The sequence below is a fragment of the Peromyscus maniculatus genome, chromosome 12 (assembly GCF_049852395.1).
Source record: "Peromyscus maniculatus bairdii isolate BWxNUB_F1_BW_parent chromosome 12, HU_Pman_BW_mat_3.1, whole genome shotgun sequence".
Classification (NCBI taxonomy): domain Eukaryota; kingdom Metazoa; phylum Chordata; class Mammalia; order Rodentia; family Cricetidae; genus Peromyscus; species Peromyscus maniculatus.
Window position 1 is genome coordinate 10,321,298 of NC_134863.1, and position 22,349 is coordinate 10,343,646.

General features: G+C 42.2%; 2 long non-coding RNA genes across 2 annotated transcripts; one reads left to right on the plus strand and one right to left on the minus strand.

The window, feature by feature from the left end:
- The first annotated feature begins 2,399 nt into the window (after positions 1-2,399).
- LOC143268072 (uncharacterized) lies at positions 2,400-7,735 on the plus strand. The gene is made up of 3 exons (XR_013043652.1): positions 2,400-2,412; positions 4,289-4,384; positions 6,474-7,735. It is a non-coding gene; the product is annotated as an uncharacterized LOC143268072 (long non-coding RNA).
- LOC143268071 (uncharacterized) lies at positions 7,625-19,162 on the minus strand. The gene is made up of 3 exons (XR_013043651.1): positions 19,049-19,162; positions 13,105-13,178; positions 7,625-7,785 (listed from the first exon to the last, which is right to left on the minus strand). It is a non-coding gene; the product is annotated as an uncharacterized LOC143268071 (long non-coding RNA).
- Between the last annotated feature and the right edge of the window lie 3,187 nt (positions 19,163-22,349).

The window sequence follows — 22,349 nt, forward strand, 5'->3', positions numbered from 1 at the left end:
TCCAGCATACACCTCAGCCCTTAGCATCCCTTGATGAAGAGGGTGGCTAACCTGAGCTGATTCATAGATCTTTCTTCTCTCCTCGGGGATGCCTGAGACTGGAGTCTGATCCCAGTTTGTTATTTTAATTTTTTATTTTTCTCTCGGCTAGAGCCGTGGGACAAAGGGGCGGATACATTTACCACTTACATTGGCATATATATACGGGTAAATCTGGCTACAAAACAGCTTTGCGGGAACTTCTGCCAGTGAACGGGCAAATAAAAGAGTTACTTTATCCCCAAGCTTTCTGCTAAAGCTATGAACCCTTCTCCCTCCCTACTTCTGATGTTTTCTTTTCCTCTACCACGTGCAACCTTTTCTGTCTGACTTCGACCGGCAGTGGCAGGCTCAAATGGGCGGGCTTGGGTGGCTTCTACTGACTCTAGCCCTAACTCGCCTTCACTCCACCCACTCATTCTCAAACTGCCTTGAGAGGCACAGACAGGTCTGGAAGCAGCTAAGATCCATACAAATAAGTTTACAGTAATCAGGATGGCTCTTAAGCCAAAAATCAGCCTATAGCCTCAGACAAGTCTTCCAAAAGGATCATTTATAGTCTGCCTCCTGGCAGATCTTCCAAAAGCTGTCCTTAAGCCAGCAATCATCAGACAAAAAAACAAATTCAGGACACAGAGTAAAATCCGTCTCTTGTTCCCTAGACCACCCCGACTAAAACTGAAGCATCTGAAAAGCAAGGTTTCTGACCCCACAGGCAAAAGAGTCATCTGTGGCATTTAAGGTGTGCCAGGGAAGAGATAAAAGCCGGAAAACAAAATTGCCAAGTGCTGGCACTCACTGATTCCCAAAAGCTGTTGGGTCCCTGTTTTAAGTGAAGAAAAGGCCACACTAGCAAGTGCCCTGCCATGCTCATCAACAGCCTTGTTATAAGTGCCACCTATAAAGACAGCTAGTCAGCTGACTGCCCCCAGGCACCAAGACGCATGGGTACATCAAGCTAAGACCTCCAGCAGACCTAGGCTTAGCTACAGACATGGCAGGGAACCCAGAACACAGCAGGGAAGCGATCCATTTCTTTCCTTCTGGACACCAAAACCACCGATACAGTCCTGAAAGTTTTTGGATGCCACCTCTCCTCATTTCCCTATTGTCGGGGTACAAAAGACAGCCTTACCCACCTCACCAGATTTAATTGAACTTTCAGAGTTACTTAATGGGAAAAGATTTCCAACTAAGATAGGAGCTTTCATTTCATTGCCTCACTCCAGATCTACTAGCCTGTGTTTCTCACGTCCACACAGACAGGTCCCTGATCTTTGCCTTGTCCCTAATTCCAAAAAGTAAGTTCTCATGCACCACAAGCTTTTCTCTTCCCAGTTCCCTGTTCTAACTCACTGTTCAGCTAATGGTACAGGACCACCACAGATCTGGAGTCCAGAGATCATTAAGTAAGAAACTGTAACAGCTAAAAGGTATTTACACCCCCAGACCCAAAAGCTTCTGGGCACTACAAAAAAGACTTTAACATAAACATCTATTACTACAAAATGCTTTTAATAATTGATCATCTGTCTCCTGGATGCCGAACTAGTAAATGAATCAGGTGCTTTAAAATAATCTGTCTCTGATAAAGCTTAACATGTTTCAAAACCAGCTTAAATCTAACTGGACAGGCTGGATCTACCTCAGATAAGTGCCAACTCCCTTGGTCTAAAAACACTCCAAAAAATGAAATAATAACTATTCTTTTCTCTCTAAGCATTCTTTTGTGTCACCAGCATCTTGTCAGACAGAAGGTTCCCAGCACAGCCAAGAGGGATGCATGTCTCCAGAGCAATGGACAGCAGACAGTATCTCACAACGCCTGTCTACCTTGGAAGACCCCCCTTCCCCATTCCCCCCAGAGCCAACTGATGTCCAACAGTCAGCTAGAAGCAGCTTTTGAGAGAAACGATGCCCCTATTCCCATCTACCTGCTGCTTTTATAATAAGCGAAAGTCCGGGATGTAAGGATTCTGTCCTTATTATGTTATCAGCCTGCGATGGCATCCCAGCCTAAAAAGCAGACATGCTCTCCCACTCTCTCTCTCTCTGTATTCTTTCTGTCCTCCGCACAGTCTCTTTCTCTCTCTGTGTCTCTCTCTGTCTCACTATCTCTGTCTCTGTCTCTCACTCTCTGTATTCTTTCTGTCCTCTGTGCTGTCTTTCTCTCTGTCTCTCTGTCTCTATCTCCCTCTCTCTGTCTCTCTGTCCTTCCTCCTAATAAAGCTCTAAAAAGGTAACCATGGCTCGTGATTCTTCTGCCACCACAGCATCCAGCACTCTCTTCCTCTGCCACAGCCACTGTGATAGCCACGGCCAGCCACGATCGCCACTCTAAACCCCTTCGCCCACTACAACATGAAGCCACATGTAAGTGACACTTGTCTGTGTTTCTTTCTTGTTTCTCTCATTCTGTAAGCACACAATTTCCAGAAGTGTGGTTGGGGTGTGTGTGTGTCTGTGTGTCTGTGACACTAAAGATTAAATTTAGGCTCTGTGGATACAATCTCAGTCCTAAGGTTTATATTTCTTTTTTATAATAATTTATTTTTATTTTATGTGCATTGGTGTTTTGCCTGCCTGTATGTCTGTGTGAGGGTGTCAGGTCTCCTGGAACTGGAGTTACAGACAGTTGTGAAATGTCATGTGGGTGCTGGGAATTGAACCTGGGTCCTCTGGAAGAACAGTCAGTGCTCCTAACTGCTGAGCCATCTCTCCAGCCCCAGCTTATATTTCTTAAGTGGCCTACTTCTGAACCTATAGCCATTCAGTATAGCCAAGATAGTTGCTTCTTGTCTTTTATCTTGCTTTAAATATAAACTGTTTTGGGAAAGTCCAGTCTCGTGTCTGAAAATGGGACCCAGGGTATTGTGAGATCAAAGGCAGGCAGACCCCTGACTACAGACTGCAGCTTATAGTCCATGTGGACAGAAGCATGGCACAAAGTGGCAGCAGGCCCAGTGGCTACCTCTGATTGGCTCAGAAGGTTAGGTCACAATAGAAATGGCCCCATCTAACAATAATTTTCTGTTTTTTTTTTTCTTGAGCTAATATTAGAGAATAAAGGCACATTCTGTGTATTCTCGGTGTCAAAGTCTGGTCCTACAGCTCCCATACATACCACTTCAATGGCTTTACCTGCCACAGTATACTAGGAAACTATATGCTGGGGAAACTGACCAGGTTCAACTCAGGCTCAGTTAGGGTCACATTTCAAGATGGCCACGGTCATGTCAAGCCAAGATGGGGATGATACAGACCTTGGCACACAGCTTTTTCCATATGAGTTTATCTTCTGATGTTCCTAGAGCTGCTTGCTCCTAGTTGTTTCTGCCTCAGGGACATAACTCAAGGAGTGATCCTAGTTGGTTAAAACCTCTGAGATGGTTTTCTCATCTCACGTGCAACTTTAGGGATCCTAAGCAGCCGGCAGTTGTTCTGGTTGTTAAAACCGTGTAACCTCTGCAGTATTTGTTATGCCTGCGTCATGAGCCCCCGGAGACCACCAGGAGTCAGAGTTCACATGCAAAAGCAAAGAACCTTTATTGCAAGCTCGAGCTTGGACTTCCCATCGGTTCCGACACAGCTATTGGACCAGGGAGACCGTTGAGCTCAGTTGTATCAAACAGTGACTGGTACTGGCATTTGCTGCAAGGAAACTGGCGATCTATAGACAGATTGTGTGAGCTGTCCTTCATGTTCTAGAGCATTTAGTGCTTGTTTGTCTCAATTCTGATGGGTCTCCCACAGGGTACAGTTTGTGGCTTTTCCTGGTTATTGTAATGGTGAGGCCCAGGCCCAGTAGTGTTAGTCCGCAGCCTGTCATGGCTGCACCAATGTTAAGTTAGACCTCTTCATATTGAAGTAAATATGTGTCATATTCAAGCACATTTAAAGCTTATAATAATCTGAAATAATCACCACTAGTGTTCTTGTCATGATCAAATGCTCTTCCTCCTTCTCCCACCCCCATCATGTCTGATGGGTTCTGTTTCTCTTAGAACTCTCACTTGCTTTACTTCTTTTTTCTGTCAGATGTTTCTATGGGGCCTCATATGCTGTGTCATGATTAGGGTTTTTATACCACAAAGAGTATGAGTGATTGTGTTTGTGTGTGCATCTGTGTGTGTGCAACACCAGATTTATCCACCTTTGTCGTACTGTTTTTCCACAGTGATGTTTAGAGAGAGACTAAGGGTGTGTATGTAACAATATTTTACCTCTTCCCCCTTTCTGTTTGTTTTAGGAGATTCCTCAACAGTTGAATGGGAGTGATTGTGGAATGTTTACTTGTAAATATGCAGATTATATTTCTAGGGACAAACCTATCACATTTACTCAGGTGAGTCCAAGCTGCTTCTCGTGTCCTTGCTTGTTCCTGTCCTTTGGCAGTGCCTGGCCCACGACAGGCTCTTCTCACAGACAGACTGTTCTAGGAACCTTAGGTGAGGCCCCACTCAGAATCAGTGATGTGCATGCTCGTCATGGGCTGTATTCCTGGACTTGACCAAGAATTCTTGATGACGGGTGGTATAATTTGCTTATCCTTGAACTCCATTTTTGATTGGTTCCTATTGTTACTGTTTTTAGCTAAAGGGAGGCATGTGAGGATAGATGACAGTGAGGAGAAACCCCGCCTTGTGAGGACTTCAGCCCCGGTCTAAGATGGAAGCATAAATGAACGTGCTTTCCTTTCTGAAAGATGTCGTATTTGAGAGGAAATTCAAGTACATCAGGAACCCTTAAGTTCCTGTTTGATAGTGGACTCTCAATCTTTCTACAGCCAGAGTTAACCCCAATCAGAAATATTTCTCATCCATAGACCTCTGTTGGATAGCTCCTGTATGCCAAACAAACTGTTCATTGACTAGTAGAACTAAATGCTTTGGAGGAACATGAAGTAACCAGGGCTGCCCTGCTGAATGCATATCTTTCTGATCTCGGAGAATACACTCTCAGCTTTACTAGGAATAAAGTAATGTTTTACGTGAGTTTATTTTTTATTTATTTATTTATTTATTTATTTATTTATTTATTTATTTATTTGAGAGAGACACAGGATCTCCCATAGCACAGGCTGGCCTGGAAATCACTATGTAGCCAAGGATGACCTTGGTACTTCTCATCCTCCTGCCTCTGTCTCCTGATTGCTATGATTATAAGTGTGCACCACTGTGCATATTAGGCATATAGTCTGCTGAGCCCTTGGATGTCTTGAACTATTTAAAATAACTTAAGAATCATGTTAAGGCTGGGCATATGGTACATGCCTCTAATCTCAGCACTAGGGAGGCAGATACCTGAGGGTCTCTGTGAGTTTCAGGCCAGTCTGGTTTGCATAGTGAGTGCCAGGCCAGCCAGAGCTACATAATGAAAGACCTTGTCTGGAAAAAAAATTGTATGATCATGTATTAAGACTTTTGCCACACACATCCTCCAGAAACCCAGGAGTGTGTAATAGAGAGCAGAGAGCTAGCTCCCCCTATGTATAGCAATGCACCACAAACAGGCCAAAGGTGGCACCCTCTGTTTATTTGGGGTTTGTTTGTTTGTTTTAATTTTTCGAGAGAGGGTTTCTCTGTGTGGCCCTGGCTGTCTTGGAACTCACTCTGTAGACCAGGCTGGCCTTGAACTCACAGAGATCCACCTGCCTCTGCCTCTGGAGTGCTGGGATTAAAGGCATGCATCATCACCACCTGTCTTTTTCCTGCATTTTAAATAAAGGTCATTTAAATTGAAACCAGGGCCTCATAAATACTAGGCAAGACCTCTCCCAGGGAGCCATACCTTCATGCCCTAAGGTCATTTTTTTTTTTAATATAAAAGTGAATGATTTTTTTTAAAGTGATGTTTACTTAGAATGTAGAAAAGTTTCCTATTGTACCACTGCTTGGACATTTCCAATTGGTGCTTTCTTCTTCTTCTTCTTCTTCTCCTCTTCCTCCTCTTTTTTCTTCTTCTCTTTGCTATTTTTATTATTGTCCCTGTAGTATATTATTCTGTATTCAGCTTTGGTTTTTCTAACTTGTAAGTGCATATGTATGCACATGTAATCACACATAATGTATGTATATAAGTGTGGGACACTTACAATCCCAGAACTGGGGAGGCTGAGGCAGGAGAAGCTCTTGACCATAGCAGCTTAGGCTCTTAAGCAAGACCCTTCTCAAGCAAACAAACAAAATAAAACAAGAACCTTTGTCAAACATGGCAACACATGCCTTATAATCCTTATAATCCCAGCACTGGAGGTATAGGCGGGAAGGTTAGGACAAGAAAGCCTATTGTGCTTCAGAAATTTATACATGATGTAAAGCTGATTGATAGACATGTGCATCCTATTTTATGTATGTGATGACACCTAAAGGCTGTCATGCTGTGATATTGTGTGCAGAAGTGTGTAATACTATTGTTTGTGGGATTCTTTTCAGCACCAGATGCCTCTCTTCCGGAAGAAGATGGTGTGGGAAATCCTCCACCAGCAGTTGCTGTGACAGTGCCCTGCCCTGGGTCTTCTAGCTGCTGGTGGTTCTTTCATGGATGTTTCCATATACCTCATGCATTATGGGTTAAAAGTCCCCGTATCATTTCTGTTCTTTCACAGGTACTGGGCTATCAAGAGTGCATGAAGGCCTCTCCACAGTAGCCCTGACTTGGGGTGTGGAGGGGCTGCTTGCAGCCCTGTTTGCAAGGCTGTGCCTGCCCAGAGCCCTGGACTGTTCACCCCAAACAAGAACAACTGCTAATTAATGTTGTTTGTTTTAAAGTTATTTCCATATGAATGTGGGAAATGCAGGCTTTGTTCTATGAATTGTTTTTTCTGTGTTTGTTCCCATGCATTCATTCACTCACTCATTTGCAAACACTGGGCAGTGCCCTTTTCTCACTGCTCTTTTATAATTAACTATAATAATTTGTTTGGACTATTTATTTCTGAAAAGAATGTAATCAAACTGCCACCCCCTGCTGCAGAGGGGCCTCAGCAGGGGGAGGGAGGGGGTGTTGACTAGCTTCTCTAATGCTGTAGTAGGAACTGCCGACATGAAGTTAACGTTCTCCCTTTTGAGGCTTGAAAACGCCAGAAGAAATGACGCTGCTGTGTTGTGGGGATCTGGCTGCCTCTTAGAGGCTCTGCCGCTCTGACACAGGCACAGTTCATGGAAATGTGGCCAAGGACCTCAGTCTCTGTGTCCTCAGAGCAGTGCGTGCTCATCTTAGAGACTTTCTTTTTTAGAACTGAAGTAGCTTGGCTTCCTCTCGAAACTGGATTCAAAGTAACTGTGACCATAAATGTTTCATCCTAGGTGTGGTTGAGTATGACCCTCACAATGGTAAAGGGCTGGCCTGAACCGTCTATTTCAGAAGATGCTCCTCAATTTAAGCCTATTTTTCTTCAGAGTTTTTTTCTTTAAAAAATATATAAATATATATAAAGCTGAAATTAAGTTCTTGGCTCATTAGCATGCCCACTGAGGCCTCTGGAGAGAGATTTAATACCTGGCTCTGAGGTCATCTTTACAGTCATTTATTTTGTATATGAAAGTTTGTATTTAACTTTTTTGTTCATTAAAAATCCTACAGATGTGGTTATGCATTTTTAATTTCAGAAAGTTGGTCAGAGCATATTTTACAAGATCTAGTGCCTAGTGTTGCTTTTATCATGTAATAAAAGACTGTCTGGCAGAACCTAGAATATGCTGATAATTTCTCCTCTTTTGTCGGCTTCAACTTTCCAAACTTGTTCTGGAAACAAACAAAAAGAAGAGATAAACTCGGAAAAGCTGCACGCATGTTAGATACAGATGCACATATCTGCTCTTGAGAATCCTGGGCAAGCTGCTTAGAGGTTGTAACAGTTGAAATCTGCTTTTTCTGAGACTTGAAGTGGCCTTGGTATGGAAGCTGGGCCTGTGATGTAGACCAAATGACTGAGCCTACCCAACGAGACCTGGTGGCCTGGCCAGACCTGAGAGCATGTGGTCCAGTGGTTCAGGGGTGAACTGTTTGTGCTTCTTCTTCCATAGGACAGACTGTACAGAGATCCCTTCCTTTAGCCTAGACCCTTTTCCTGGCCCCCCTAGGAGTTGTGCCAGTGATGCCGGGATCCAGCTATAACCAAAGGAGCTCAGACATTGACTGTGTCTACACTGCTGAAAATTGGATGCTAGAATTCTACCTGAGAGTTTATGGCACAGACATACCAAGATGGCTGCCTGACCTGAGTTTAATCCCCTGCACCCACCATGGAAGGAAAACTGACTCCCCAAATTGTCCTCTAACCTGCACACTGGCACACACCAACAGGTGCACCATAATAGTAATAAGTAGATTTTAAAAGGAATTGAGGGCCTTGGATAAGGTTTGTTTCTGTTGGCTTTGTTCTCTTGGATGGTGATTTGTTCTCCACTCAGGTGAGTGGTGCTGTGGTTGATGTGGTATTTGAGGGGCATCCTCTGAGCTTCTCACCCATGTGTGCCCCTGAGAGCTATTCTTAATTCAGAACAGGAAGCTAAAGAGAATTCACTCCCAGTCTCAGCCCAGCACCCATGTCATAAGCTGGGCAGCTGCTCACATCTGTAATCCCAGTTCTGAGGGAATAGGGGCAGGAGGACCAGACCCTGAGGAGCAGGAGGAGTGATGGAGGACACTGACCCCTCTCCCGGGCGCCTCGTGCACACATCTGCAGGCATGTGCACACACCACACTCGTGCAGACACACAGTAAGTCTTCACACAACAGCAAAGTAGCGAGTACAGATGTGAAGCTGCAGCTGCACTGCTCTGCCTGAATTCCGGAATCCAGGCTAAGGCACCACAACCCATGGTTCTGTGAGAAGTGTGTGGGTAATAGAAGTGTTACAGTCAAGCAGATTATGAAACAAAAATAGGTGATAAAACAGCTATTGGTGTAACTAGTGAATCAGCAAAATTAAAGCCAGGGATTTGTGTGTGTGTGTGAAATTTCAATTTTGGGACCTGAAAAAGTGTTGCATTGTTCTGTTTAGCCCACAGTCTCTGAAAATGAGTAAATTTTAAGAAATTCCCAGTGTTGGTGACTTCTCTTTCTGCAGTCGACTGCTTTACGCTTGTGCTTTACCTGGAGTTGGGGTGGAGGAAAGTTGTCCAACCACCCCTGCAGATTTCACTGCAGATAAATTTCTAAATGGTCTTATTAAATACAAAACATGGAGCCAGATATAGGGGTGAAAACCTTAGAGAGATCAGGGAAATAGCCACAGCTAACCTTACCTCACCAACTCTGCAGCTTCCAAATGCGAGTTCCTTCCTGTCTACCCATGTCTTTATGTCTTGCTGTTCTGCCATCTGATTTGCTCTCTCCATTCAACTACATCACTTCCTCTTCCTACACAGCTCTGTTACTTCCTGTCTGTCTGTACAGACCTACAGACCTCCATGGTTGACTAGTTTTGGAATTTAAGGCGTGTGCCACCACATCTGGCTCTGTTTCCAGTGTGGCCTTGAACACACAGAGATCCTGCCTGCCAAGTGATAGGATTAAAGGCATGTGCTAACATTGCATGACTTCTGTATTGTGGCTGGCATTTTCTTCTGATCTCCAGGCAAGCTTTATTTATTAAAGCACAAATAAAATATCACCACACTTTGTATCCTACCCAGGTTGGTTAAGGCTGTTAGAACCCCTATTCCTTCTCTTCTGAGTCCTAGACACAACTTGGGGACTGCTGAGGTGATACTAGATGTTCACCTACACCGAGAAGATGCACATGATCCTGAGGCCTTGTGTGTGTATGAGGAGTCTTCCTGAAGATACAGTAAACCCCAAATACATAAACAACATAAAATACTGTAGTCAACTCACATTATTTAAGTGGCTTTGTGAACTGATTTTGAGAAGACCTCCATATCAAATAAGTTTTTAGAACTTATTTGTAAGGTAGGGATACAGCTGGCTTGCTAATTTATTGTTTTAATTATTTAATATGCACAAGGATGATTTTGGGTGTGTTGGAATAGATACTAATTTTATCTCTTTACCAATAAATTAATCTCTTAAGTGGCCTTTTAGATTTTGTATTGAAACTCATTAATATATTTTATCCTATGATCAATACATAATACACATGTACACAATTTATTTTGTAAAATAAACGTTTGCTTTTTTGGGCTGGAGAGGGGGCGCAACAGTTAGAGCCCTTGCTGGTTTTCTAGAGGACCATAAATTTAAATCCCAGCATCCACACTGGGCAGCTCAGAAGGGCCTGTAATTCTGACTCCAGGGAATCCACCACCCTCTCTGGGCCCTGCACACTCATACATGGTACACACTCACATAGACAAACACACAGTCAGACCAGCTGGAGAGGTGGCTCAGTTCTTAAAGAGCACCTGCTTTGAGCCTCGGGGGATCCAGTGCTCTATTCTGGCCTCCTTTGGCACCCATGCACAAACCCCACACACAGATAATTAAAAATAAAAATTTTGAGACAGGGCCCCACCTGTCCTATAATATATAAATCAGGCTGGCCTCGAATCCACAGAGGTCTGCCCACCTCTCCCTCACCAGTGCTGGGATTAAAAGCATGCACCAGGATGTCTACTTCTAAATTTTCTTTTTAAGTTTTTTTTTTTTTTTCATTCCGAAGTACTGGGGGCAAATCCAGGGGCTTTGGTGTGCTGGGCAAGTTTGCTATCACAGAATAGACTCCCCAGCCATAGTTGAAAACACTGCTCTTAATGACAGGAAAGCAAAATGAAAGGTTTTTAAAGACAGGAAATGGGCAAAGAGGGAGGGAGGGAAAGAGGGTGAAAGAGAGGCACAGGCTGATTCGAATGATCCATCTAAACCTAGGCAAACAGGCTAGAAGCTTCCAGATCCTTAATGGAAATCTGTAGGGTAATCACTCTGGTTTGTACATTGGCATTTCCAGTAGAAGTCCTGTTCCTTCTCTACATAGGTGTTAAGACGGAATCTGGGATTGACAGGATGGCCCAACAAGCAGCTGAGTTCACTCCCTAGAACCTGCGGGGGAAGGAGAGAACCACCATCCAAAAGCTGTCCTCTGACCTCCATATGCAACGCCAACACACACACACACACACACACACACACACACACACACACACACACACACACATTCAGATTTAGAAACACAAAGGAGCCTGGCTGAGTGAATGTGAGAAGTGTGTCTTCTTTCTGAACATGCATAGCCAACACGAAGGTTTTACATTAACAAATTATGTCTTTGTTTTTATTTTGTTTTGAGAAAGGTCTCCATAACTCAGGCTGGCCTGGAACTCACTTTAAGGTCCAGATTGTCCTCAAGCCTACTACAACCCTTTTGTCTCAGCCTCCTTCGTGCTGGGATTACAGACACACACAACTATGCCTAGCTAAATGTCTTAGCCTAGCATCTTTCAAATGTAGATATTGAGTTCTTGTCTCCAAGACTCCTATGGGACTGTTTACATGAAGCTGTTAGAACTATAAGAGTTCTTGGGGGCATGTGATTCAAATATATAAAGAAAAGTTCTACACCCCTGCTGTAAACACCCCCCCACACACACACACATACATACTATATGTCATATGTCAGGCATGTTACATACATATTTGGCAGTCATAAGTGTGATTCCTAAGTATCTGATACCTTTTATAATTTCATTTAATAATGTCAATAAAAAGTACTTATGGTAGAAAAATACTGATAGAAGGTAAAGAATAAAAATTCTGGCCACCTACTACCCCACTCTATGGTGATATTTTATTTGTACTGAAATGTGATTTTATTTGTATGTTAATAAATAAAGTTGCCTGGGGGTCAGAGCTGATAGGAAGCCATAGCAGAAGCAGCAATGTGGCAGGATACAGAATCAATGTGCACAAATCAATAGCTTTTCTATTGGTATTCTATACCAATAACACATACAGAGAATGTGGTTATAGACACACACTCATTCACAATAGCCTCAAAGAAAATATAGTATCTAGGGGTACACCTAACCAAGGAAGGGACGGACCTCTACATGAAAACTTAAATCTGCTGAAGAAAGAGACAGAGACACAAGAAAATGGAAAGACACCCATGTCTGTGGATTAGTAGAATTAACATTGTAAAAATGACCATTCTACCAAAAGCTATTTATAGGTTCAATCCCAATCAAAATCTGTACCTCATTCTTCACAGAAATATAAAAAGGTATTCTAAAGTTCATATGAAACCACAAAAGACCATGGAGAGAGAAAAACAACCCTTGATAAAAAGAATAATTAATGCTGAGGGATTACAACTCCAGATCATAAGATATATTACAGAGACATAGTAATAAAAACAATGTGTATTGGCAAAAACAAAAACAAAAACAAAAAAAAAAACAGACATGTGGACCAAAGGAACAAAATTGGACATCCAATGTAACTGAATGGTCATGACATGGGTGTGTGGGTTCCCGCGGGTCCATGGAATGAAGACTCAGAGGCATCTTAAGAATGAATCTAGCCTTTCATGGCTGCAGGGGGCACTTTCCCTTCACCTAGGGCATTTTTATCTACTCTCTATTATATTTTAGCCAGTTAATTGATGTACCTACCTTCAAAGCGCTCTAAAAGGAGCTCCCAGAGACCAAATGTCAAGTGCAAATTACTTGATTTATCAGGTACCATGGTTTTCCAGGTTTCCTGAACCAAGTTTTGCATAGGCCTTTGATCCTTGGGGGACTCTCTGATCCTTGACTCTCAGACAAGATTCACATGGGGCAATAAGAGAAACAAAAGGTAAGAGAAACAAAAGGTGTGGCTAAACAAAGGAAGGATTAAGTCTAGGTGCTACTCTCTGGAACCAAGCCAGGAGCTCAGCAGGAATACACTACAGATCCCCTTTTTCATTTAAAAAATCAATTATCTCAAAGGTTATGCGGCCTTATAGTAAATATAGTCTTTTTTCTATCTGTCTTACAATCTTATGTAAGTAGACCAAAACACATTTTAAAGCCAATAAAGTTACTATTGCTAGAACAAGGGCACCACCTGCTAGGATAAGAAATCTATTAAAGTGATTCGTAGGATTGAATGAGGCTATAGTACCTGCAAGACTTTCCATAATGTCCATTCCTGTCGTATCAGGTAACTTTTTTTGCAAAAGTTTCTTTGATTTCTTTCTGTAAATCAAAAACCATTTGAGAAGAATTAGGGTGACCCAACAAATGCATCCTAACTTTTTCCCAATCATATTTGCTTTCACTAAATCTTAAGGGTGTGATACAATAACAAGAAACATTCCAATCACAGTTTAATTTCATCTGCTCCTTCAAAATCTCTAACTGATCCCCTAACTGTAGCTTGAGAGTTTCTCTCCAACTCCCACCAAGCCCCGTCAGTCCTGCGGCCCACTTATACAATAAACACACAGACGCTTATATTATTTAAACTGTTTGGCCTAATGGCTCAGGCTTCTTGCTATCCTAGTTCCTATATCTCAAATTAACACATATCTATTAGTCTATAAGTTGCCACATCGCTCATGGCTTACCGGTACCTTACATCTCGCTTTTCATGGCAGTGGCTGGCAGCATCCCTCTGCCTCAACCTTCCACTTCCCAGCCTTCTCCTCTCTCCTTGTCCTGCCTATACTTCCTGCCTGGATACTGGCCAATCAGTACTTTATTTGTCAATAAATCATCCACAGCACTTCCCCTTTTCTTTTTTTCACAAAGGAAGGTTTTAACTTTAACATAGCAAAATTGCATATAACAAAACAATTATTAAGCAAGAATTACAATTACAATATCTAGTCTATTTATAATATCTAGTCTATTTGTATTTGGCAAAATTAAAGAAAATATCCTATCTATCCTATATTTGTGAATCTAAGGTTTCATATATAACTTATCTTTTATCATGAGTAAGAAAACTATAACTATCTAGTGTTCAACTACATCAAAGACCTCAGAAGGATACAATATTACCTGAGAAGTGGGAGAAGGATGCAAGCAACTTTCAGGAGTCTTGAGAGAATAGACAGCGACAGCTGGCAGCCTGGACAGTCATCCAGAGTTCTTCTGTAAAGTTGGGGCATCTGTCTTCAGCCCACAGGCCTTGAGTCTCTCAGTCACTTCTCTCTGTGTCCTGTAGAATGTCTGGCAGTTTCCTCTGTGAAGCAGGAACCAGAAGGACCATTTTGCCAAGCAAAGTTCAGTGGTCACCTTCCTATGGGTGCTGCATGTCCAGTCGATCAAGCAGTCCAGGCAAGAACAATTTTTTGCCCAAATGGCTATTTTGGCCAAGAAGAAGATAAACTCCATATAGAGTGTCTTCAATGCCCATCCTCCTCTCTGAAGTAAATTGGTGCTGCCAGGAGCAGATATGTCTCACTGTCCAGAAAGTCTAAATTTTTAAAAATATTTTAAATTCCATATTCTGTAGGTCTTTGAAGTGTTTGAATTATATCTATGTATACCTAGAAAACTTAACATGGCTATAAGTTTGACTATCATAGAAGACTAATTATAAATCTGTATTTCTTAATTATCCATTACAATCTAAATGAGTTACATAAACATAGCACCTTAAACAAGAGTAGAAATATATATATATATATTAGAACAAAACCAACTCTAAATTTGTATCAATAAACTAAAATCTATACCAATGTAAAACATTTTTTAAACAAGTTGTTAAACTTTAAAAGTAGGTTCATTAATCTACCCTTTCATCCTGTCATATCTAAACTATCCCCTTTTCTTCTTTAGAAAGAGATTGTATTTATAATCAACCTGCTTTAAGTAAAAATATTGGTTTTTCTCTGTCCCACACCAGAGGGCTCTTTTGATATGGGATACAAGAATCTTTCAACCTTTTCTTTTAGGAATATGCCTGGGTTTAGAGAAGGAGTAAGCCAATTCCATCTCCAAAGCCAGCTTGGTATATTTGGGAATTTGGGCATAGCTTCTCATACTACTTCCTTCTGGATGAGGACACTGTATCTTATGGGGACACAAAGAAAATTTTAGGATTGTGGAGTAGTCCATGAGGGTGTATTATCTGAGCCAGTTGCCTTGAATCCATTCTGGATGTTGGATCATCTGGGCCATGGTGTCATCAGAGACCTTTCAGGGGGTCTTGGCTGGTCAAACCTGATGTATCTTAATCTGGAACAAATCCATAGCCTCTGGCTTTCTGTGGAAACAGAAGTAGAGCCTCCTTTCCAAAGCAACATATCCTTACATCCAAATTTTGAAGTCAAGGTATCTTTAAAATATACATATTGGCTTAACTCAACAGCTTATACAATCAAATGTTTTTCTGCAGTTAAGAATCCCAAAGACAACACAATCCAGATTCTCTGTGTAATATCCATCTTTATGTGGCTTATTTTTATACTACCTTTACTGTCTCTTTAAAGACTTTATCTTTTTAAGATATATATATATTGCATATATATATATATATTTTAAGATATATATATATATTGCATATATATATATATATCTTAAGATATATATATATATTGCATATATTCCATTTTATCACTCTTCCAAGCCTATGTACACTCATATATATATATATTGCATATATATATATATATTTTAAGATATATATATATATTGCATATATTCCATTTTATCACTCTTCCAAGCCTATGTACAATTTTACACACATTGTAAAGCATTTAAAGTCTTGTTCTATCTGAATCTGCCTTATTGTGTAACTATTGCTTTAAACTGCAGCATTACTAGGGCTAAAACAGCAGCTTTGGCTGGTGGCTCTGCCCACCTCAGCTTCCCATGGAGATGGTATGTTTACCTCCAGCTTTGGAGGAACCATGCTCACCGCCAGAGGCAGTGGGTCTATGCCTCTATCAAAGCAGTGTGTAGCCCAGAAACCTTTTTTTTTTTAATTGTACTAGCAAAGGCTAAATTCACCATGCAGCATAATGTGCCACTTGGAGACGCCTCATTCCTGCCATACTATAGGTCAAGCTCACATACCCTGACATAGTAGCTCAAACTGCAGGCTGCCACTAACTTGAGACAACTAGGAAGCTGTTTTTAGCTCTTTTAGAATCTTCTTTCTCAGGTTTTAGGTGGAAATTCTTGCCCCACGTTCTAGCACCATTTGTGGCTTGAGAGTTTCTCTCCAGTTCCCGCAAGCCCAGTCAGTCCTGCGGCCCACTTATAAAATAAACACATAGACACTTATATTATTTAAATTGTTTGGCCTAATGGCTCAGACTTCTTGCTATCCTAGTTCCTATATCTCAAATTAACACATATCTATTAGCCTATAAGTTGCCACATGGCTCGTGGCTTACGGGTACCTTACATCTCTCTTTTCATGGCAGTGGCTGGCAGCATCCCTCTGCCTCAACCTTCCACTTCCCAGCCTTCTCTCTCCTTGTCCCGCCTATACTTCCTGCCTGGCTACTGGCCAATCAGTACTTTATTTATCAATCAATCAATCATCCACAGCACCTAACAATACAACAGCTTGCCTTAATTCATCTAATTCATTTACTATCTCATTATCAATTTTATTTCGTTCAGTCTAAAGTTCTTCTGAATGTCTATGCCAGTCTCTAATGAATTCAGCAGTTTGGATTTCTTTATGAAGGGCCACTCAGCTGCTGTTCCCATAGCTGTCAATGAAATGATTCCCATAATAACTGCAACCACCAGTCCAACCGTCAATGTGTTCTTTTAATATTCTGTCAGCGAGTTTCTATACCAAGATCATCACAGGAGAGTCTTGCCAAGGCCTCGACAACTTCACCGGTATCCAGATTGCTGGCCTTGTCCTAAGAATATATAAACTTTCAAAGGTCAAATTTAAAAACATACTAGAATTAACACAGATATGCAGGGTACACCATTCATAAGTGATGCTGTAATTATTTGGGTGCCATTGTACAGGCTCCTTTAATAGCAAGTAAGGTAATGGTACACATGCCATAATAGGATGGCTTTGATTTAGTCTAAAAGACAGAGTGTATTTATCATCCTTAATGTTTATTTTTCCTTCCCATGCTTTAAGGGGGTAGAAGGCACTTGTCAATTTCCATGAGTAAGTCTGAAATGAATCACCAAATTGCAGGAGAGGACTTGACATTCCAACTCCATGCCACCGAGTAGGTTCATTAATAGAAGCATTGATTTCCACAGTTCCGTTTAAATTGTACCACTTCCATCTTAATTTTGAGTGAGAATAATTTCCTTGAGGGGTGCCATAAGGGCTCCAATCAATGATGTCTCCTTGGAAGATATTAATTAGCACTCGAGATTTCTCACTCTTACACTGTTGCCAATGTACCCAGTCAGATTCCTTGTTGGTAACCCTCATCTCACAGAACGGTAGATTTATGGAACTAGTAGCATTAATCTCTTGTCCTTAAAAAACGGATGTATGAAGCATATAAAACTTAGTATGATAATCTTGGGTAGTATTGACTATGGATAGCCATACTTGAGAGGTTATTTTCCCATGAAAATAGGAATTCCTTGTACTCCAACAGTGTAATTGTCAATCACTTTACCCTCCTCCATTTGCTAAGGGGGACCTTGGTTGACATAGGTAGCCAAGAAGACTCATTAACCACTACAGGAATATTTCTATCTCCCCAAGTTACTACTATGTTAATTGGAGGATTAACAATTTACAAGCTGTTTTTGAAATTATAGAAATATTAATTTGAGCTCACCATTGTTGTAACAAATCTCTACCCCATAAATTCATGGCTGTATCAGCCATATAAGGCTTTAACATTCCTATCTGTTCTTTAGGCTCTATACATTTAATATATTTTATACTTTGTTTTATTTTAGATGGGATTCCAACAAATTGAGTGGAGACTTCTTGTAAAGACCAGTTGGGATCCCAGGATTCTTGTGAAATTATAGAAACATCCAGCATCAGAATCCAATAATCTTTTAATCTCAATTTCATTTAATTTTACTTTTAATTTGGGCCATTCATCATTGATAACTGTTTGTCAAAACACATTTTTTTCTGTACTTCCAAAGCCTCCAGTTCTAAATATAGGTGCCATTTTGCATTTAAGATATGAAAGTAATAATAATTGAGCAATTCTATCACCAGCTTCTAATTTTACATATGCTATTTATAAAAGCATTAAATACAATCTCTATAGGATTTTAAGAGGTAACTTTAGGCAATATTCTGAAATATTTTTATAAAATCTTAAAAAGAAGCTCCTTTTTTTTTATAGATTCCAAGTAACACATTAATGCAACTCGCCAATTATTAACAGTGTGGACCAAACAATTTACTTGTATTTTGTTTACTGAAAAAAAATAACCTCTTTATCAGTAACAGATTTTTTTTCTATGAGTTTTTATCCTAGCAATCACATTATTTAATAAGCTAACAACCCAATCTGTTTTAGGTATTACATTTCTATAGAATTTAACCAAAAATTTTTAGAAAGTAACTTAAAGAGCAGATCCAAATACTCAGTAATGATCAATAGACAAGAGCATAACCAGTATATAATTTAAAATTATGAATCATGTTCCTTTAGTTTATCAAACTTCCATCCAAACATTTATTAGACAATCAAAAGGAAAGAACATCTTCTATACACTTAATGATTAATATCTCTGGAAATTCAAACAGCATCAACTTAGCATTCCAAGTCCTGACTGAAACCATTCTTCACCAGAAGTTGAGCCCATTTATACTTCCTCTTTCTCCCATGAAGGGACTGCTAATAATGAATTATTCCCACCATTAGAGAAAAACAGAAAACATTTCCCACAAAGAGATCTTTAACATTGAATTATTCCCGCATTTAAACCAAAGTTAAGCAACCAGACAAAATTTTAAGCTCTGGGCTTGCTTGCTTGTCCAGCCAGCAGCAGTGAAGCCCACCTGTTGATTCTTTGTAATTCAGATACCAACACTCTGCTCACAGACAGAAAGAGCTCAGAGTTGTAGCTATCCTGAAATGTTTATATTGGAAAGTGCTGTGCCCAGATCGCGAACCCCCAGAGAGACCACCGAAAGACAAGCATACCAAAATGCAAAAGCAAGGCTTTAATTCAGGATATTCAGGAGCAATACAAGCCTAGGCAGGGACTTCGTTCAACACATCCAATGCAGTGGAGGCTGGAGGAAGTGCCCAGCCTGAATTGTGCACAGCTTTTAAAGACAAAATCCACAAGATTACAATAGCAGGGGATTTCCATACATGTACATTTCTGATTGGCTCATTTCTAGGGACTTTCCAGAAATCATGGTTTAATCTTACTTCTAAGGGGGGTGGTTGCCCATAACCATTTCTCATTGGCTGCCCTCAGGTGGGGACATTCTGTGGTTAAACAATCACCATGGAGACCAGAATTGGGACATTCCATGGTCATACATTCACTATCACATGATTAACTTGTTATTCTGTAAAAATGCAGGAACTTTGGTCTCACAGAAAAAGCCTTTTTCCCCCCTCTATTACTACTGAGAAGAGGCGTTTTTGTTTCCTTTATTTTACTTTTATGGGGCTTTATTGTCAGGGACAAGGATAGAATCTCTAGTTAGTAAAAAAAAAAAAAAATACAGACCCCCATAAGACAGGGAACTAGATCATCTTACAGTCAGGTTGCCTAGCAACAGGACATTGAGTCAGAGCCCTCGACCCTTTCACCCTGTAAACATACTACACAAACATCCTGTTAGCTTGCCCCACCCTATGCAGATAACAACTTCTTGCTCCCCCCCACCCCACCCTGCAGGAACTATATAAACCCTCCTGGAGAAAAATAAAGTTGCACCTTGATCAGAAGCTTGACTTGGTGTATTTCCTTTGTATCTCCTGTCCCTACATTCCATCCTTAGGGTGGTCAAGTACCCGTTGAAGCCCTGCTGGCCGGGGCAACTGGCACCCAACATGGACGAAACCACCTCTTGAGGATTCGGAACGTCATCTCCTGGAGGAAAGACCAAGGCCTTGGTGAAGTTTTTGGATCCCCCTGAAATCGCCTGGGTCAGGACGCGATCCCGGAGGAGCGTGGAGGTGACGCAGGTAAGAAAGTGACGAGCCATGGGACAGGCAACTTTGTCACAAGATTTATTCATTTCTGACCTAAAAGAGTCCCTCAAGACACAAGGAACTAGGGTAAAGAAAAAAGTTCTTAAAGCCTTTTTTGATTATTAATGACATTCTTAGGGTCTGTAAACATTCCCTCAGATCACCACCTGTGCTCTATGGAAGAGGAGACGCTCACGACTTTTAAACCTAACAATCCCCAGGAGTCCGCTCCTGCCCATCTTTATCCCTCTGCTAATAATTTTACCTCTAACTCCCCTCCAGACCCCACCGAGGAGGCTTTTCTAGAGAAAGGGGCTGCCCGTTACCATAATCCAGACTGGCCCCCCTGCAAAAATCTCCCCTTAAAACAGGAGTCCTTGGACCCTTTTATACCCCCTCAAAAACCTCCGGCGGTTCCCCCTTCTGCAATGCCCCCTCCCTATGTTTCTTCGTTTTCCCACTTTTGCAGGCCCGTTTTTGATGAGTTGGCTCCCCCTGTCCTAGATCTCAGCTCACTGCGACGGGCCCTCCAGGCTCGCAGGGAACTTGTTGAGCTTTTAAGGGAATTGAAAACTCTTGACAAAGAACTTAAAGATCTTGCCCTTGAAGTGGTAGCTCCTGGCCTGCTAAAACCATCTCAAAAATCTAGTAAATCAAAAAGTAAGCCTCAGCCTGTCCTGGCATTTCCCGTTACCCAGAGCCAGACCTCTGGGGACTCATCCGAGGCGGCCGCCCAGAGCGGCCCCTCGGGGTTTGGAAGACCAAAATGAGGAGGGGGAGAAGAAGGAGGAGCCGTCATCAGAGGACCCCCGCCAGGACAGACTTATCACAAATTAAATTTCCGCCTTGTTAAAAAGCTGAAATCCGCCTGTGCTCAGTATGGTCCTATAGCTCCTTTTACACTGGCCTTGGTGGAAAACCAGAGTGAACATTGGTTGACCCCTAATGACTGGTATTTCCTTGCCCGTGCGGCTCTTTCTGGGGGTGACTTTGTCCTCTGGAAAACAGAATTTACAGAAAATTGTGGAGAAGTTGCTCAAAAGAATATTGAACAGCCATCCTCAAAAACTTGGACGCTAAAGAAACTTCTCGGCAACTCCCCCTATGATACAAATGCAGCACAGGCAAAATTCCCTACATTAAACACTTGGCCTTTGAAAACGCAAACCCTGCCTGCCAGGAACTAGGGCATGGGGTAGCTACTGGTGCTTTCAGGATTTGCTGAGGCAACCATGAGTCCCCTGGGTGGCTAGAGGGGACAGGAGACATTTTGTCTCTGGATGGGCAGTCGCCTGGTGTGCAGGATGGGGTCGTCTCTGAGATCATGTTTCTGCTCCAACAGAGTAAGGCCGGTCTGGAGGGGGTGGTAGTGGAGGATCTGGAAGTGTAGGAGGTGTTGGTGATGGTTTGTCTTTATGGGGGAGGGGGGCTGGAGCCGGCCTTGGAGGTGGTTCCTGGGACTGAGGTGCTGGTGGGGCCGGATGCTTGCTGTTGTGGAGGGTCAGGTCTTGGTGGCACTGGGGGGAGGGGAGCTTGTGGGGCCGTGGAGGGGGGAGGGGAGGGCCTTTCCACCCTGGCGCCTCCTGGCTCCTTCATTCATGGGGAGAGAGTCACAGGGGCCGGAAGGGGGAGGGGGACTCTGGGGGGGGGCAGCAGCATTCTGATTCTCATGATGTGACGTAGGAGAACATTCAGCATTAACACCATTGCTGATCATCACAGAAAGGCTAAATCCTGTTAATGGTGCCATAAAAGAGATACACTCTGCTCCCGGATGGTTACCGGAATGCCTGGTTAGAGCTGTAAATATACCTGATCTGCCCAGGAGAGACAGCCCCTCTCCTGAGGAAACTTCTTTTGTTTCAAATGCTGTCCCTCCAGCAAGCCCCCCAGGCTGTTGTCCTCGCCCACAGCAACCCCCACCAGCCCTTTAGCTCTGTTATCACTCTGCTCAGAGTTCCTGTGGGGGGACAGTGGGAATTTCACAGCAAACTGTGTTTGAGACCTTTCACACAGCACACAAGTCCCATAGTCAGTCACGTTCTGGGCTGAGCAGGGACACTGCTTGTCACAAATCCAGTCTGACTGCAGGGGCCATGTTTCCAAGGGCAGTGCTGAATTTTCATCCAAAGTGTCAGAAAGGCTTGTCGGACCTGCTGGCCTTGGTGTCACAGGTGGACATGGCCATGTTGGGCCAGCTTGACACGGCCTGTGGCTGGCAGGTAGCACAGCAAACAGGGAAGCACCAGAGAGAGGGCACCCATGAAGGACCGGCGGGTACAGCAGTGGGAGC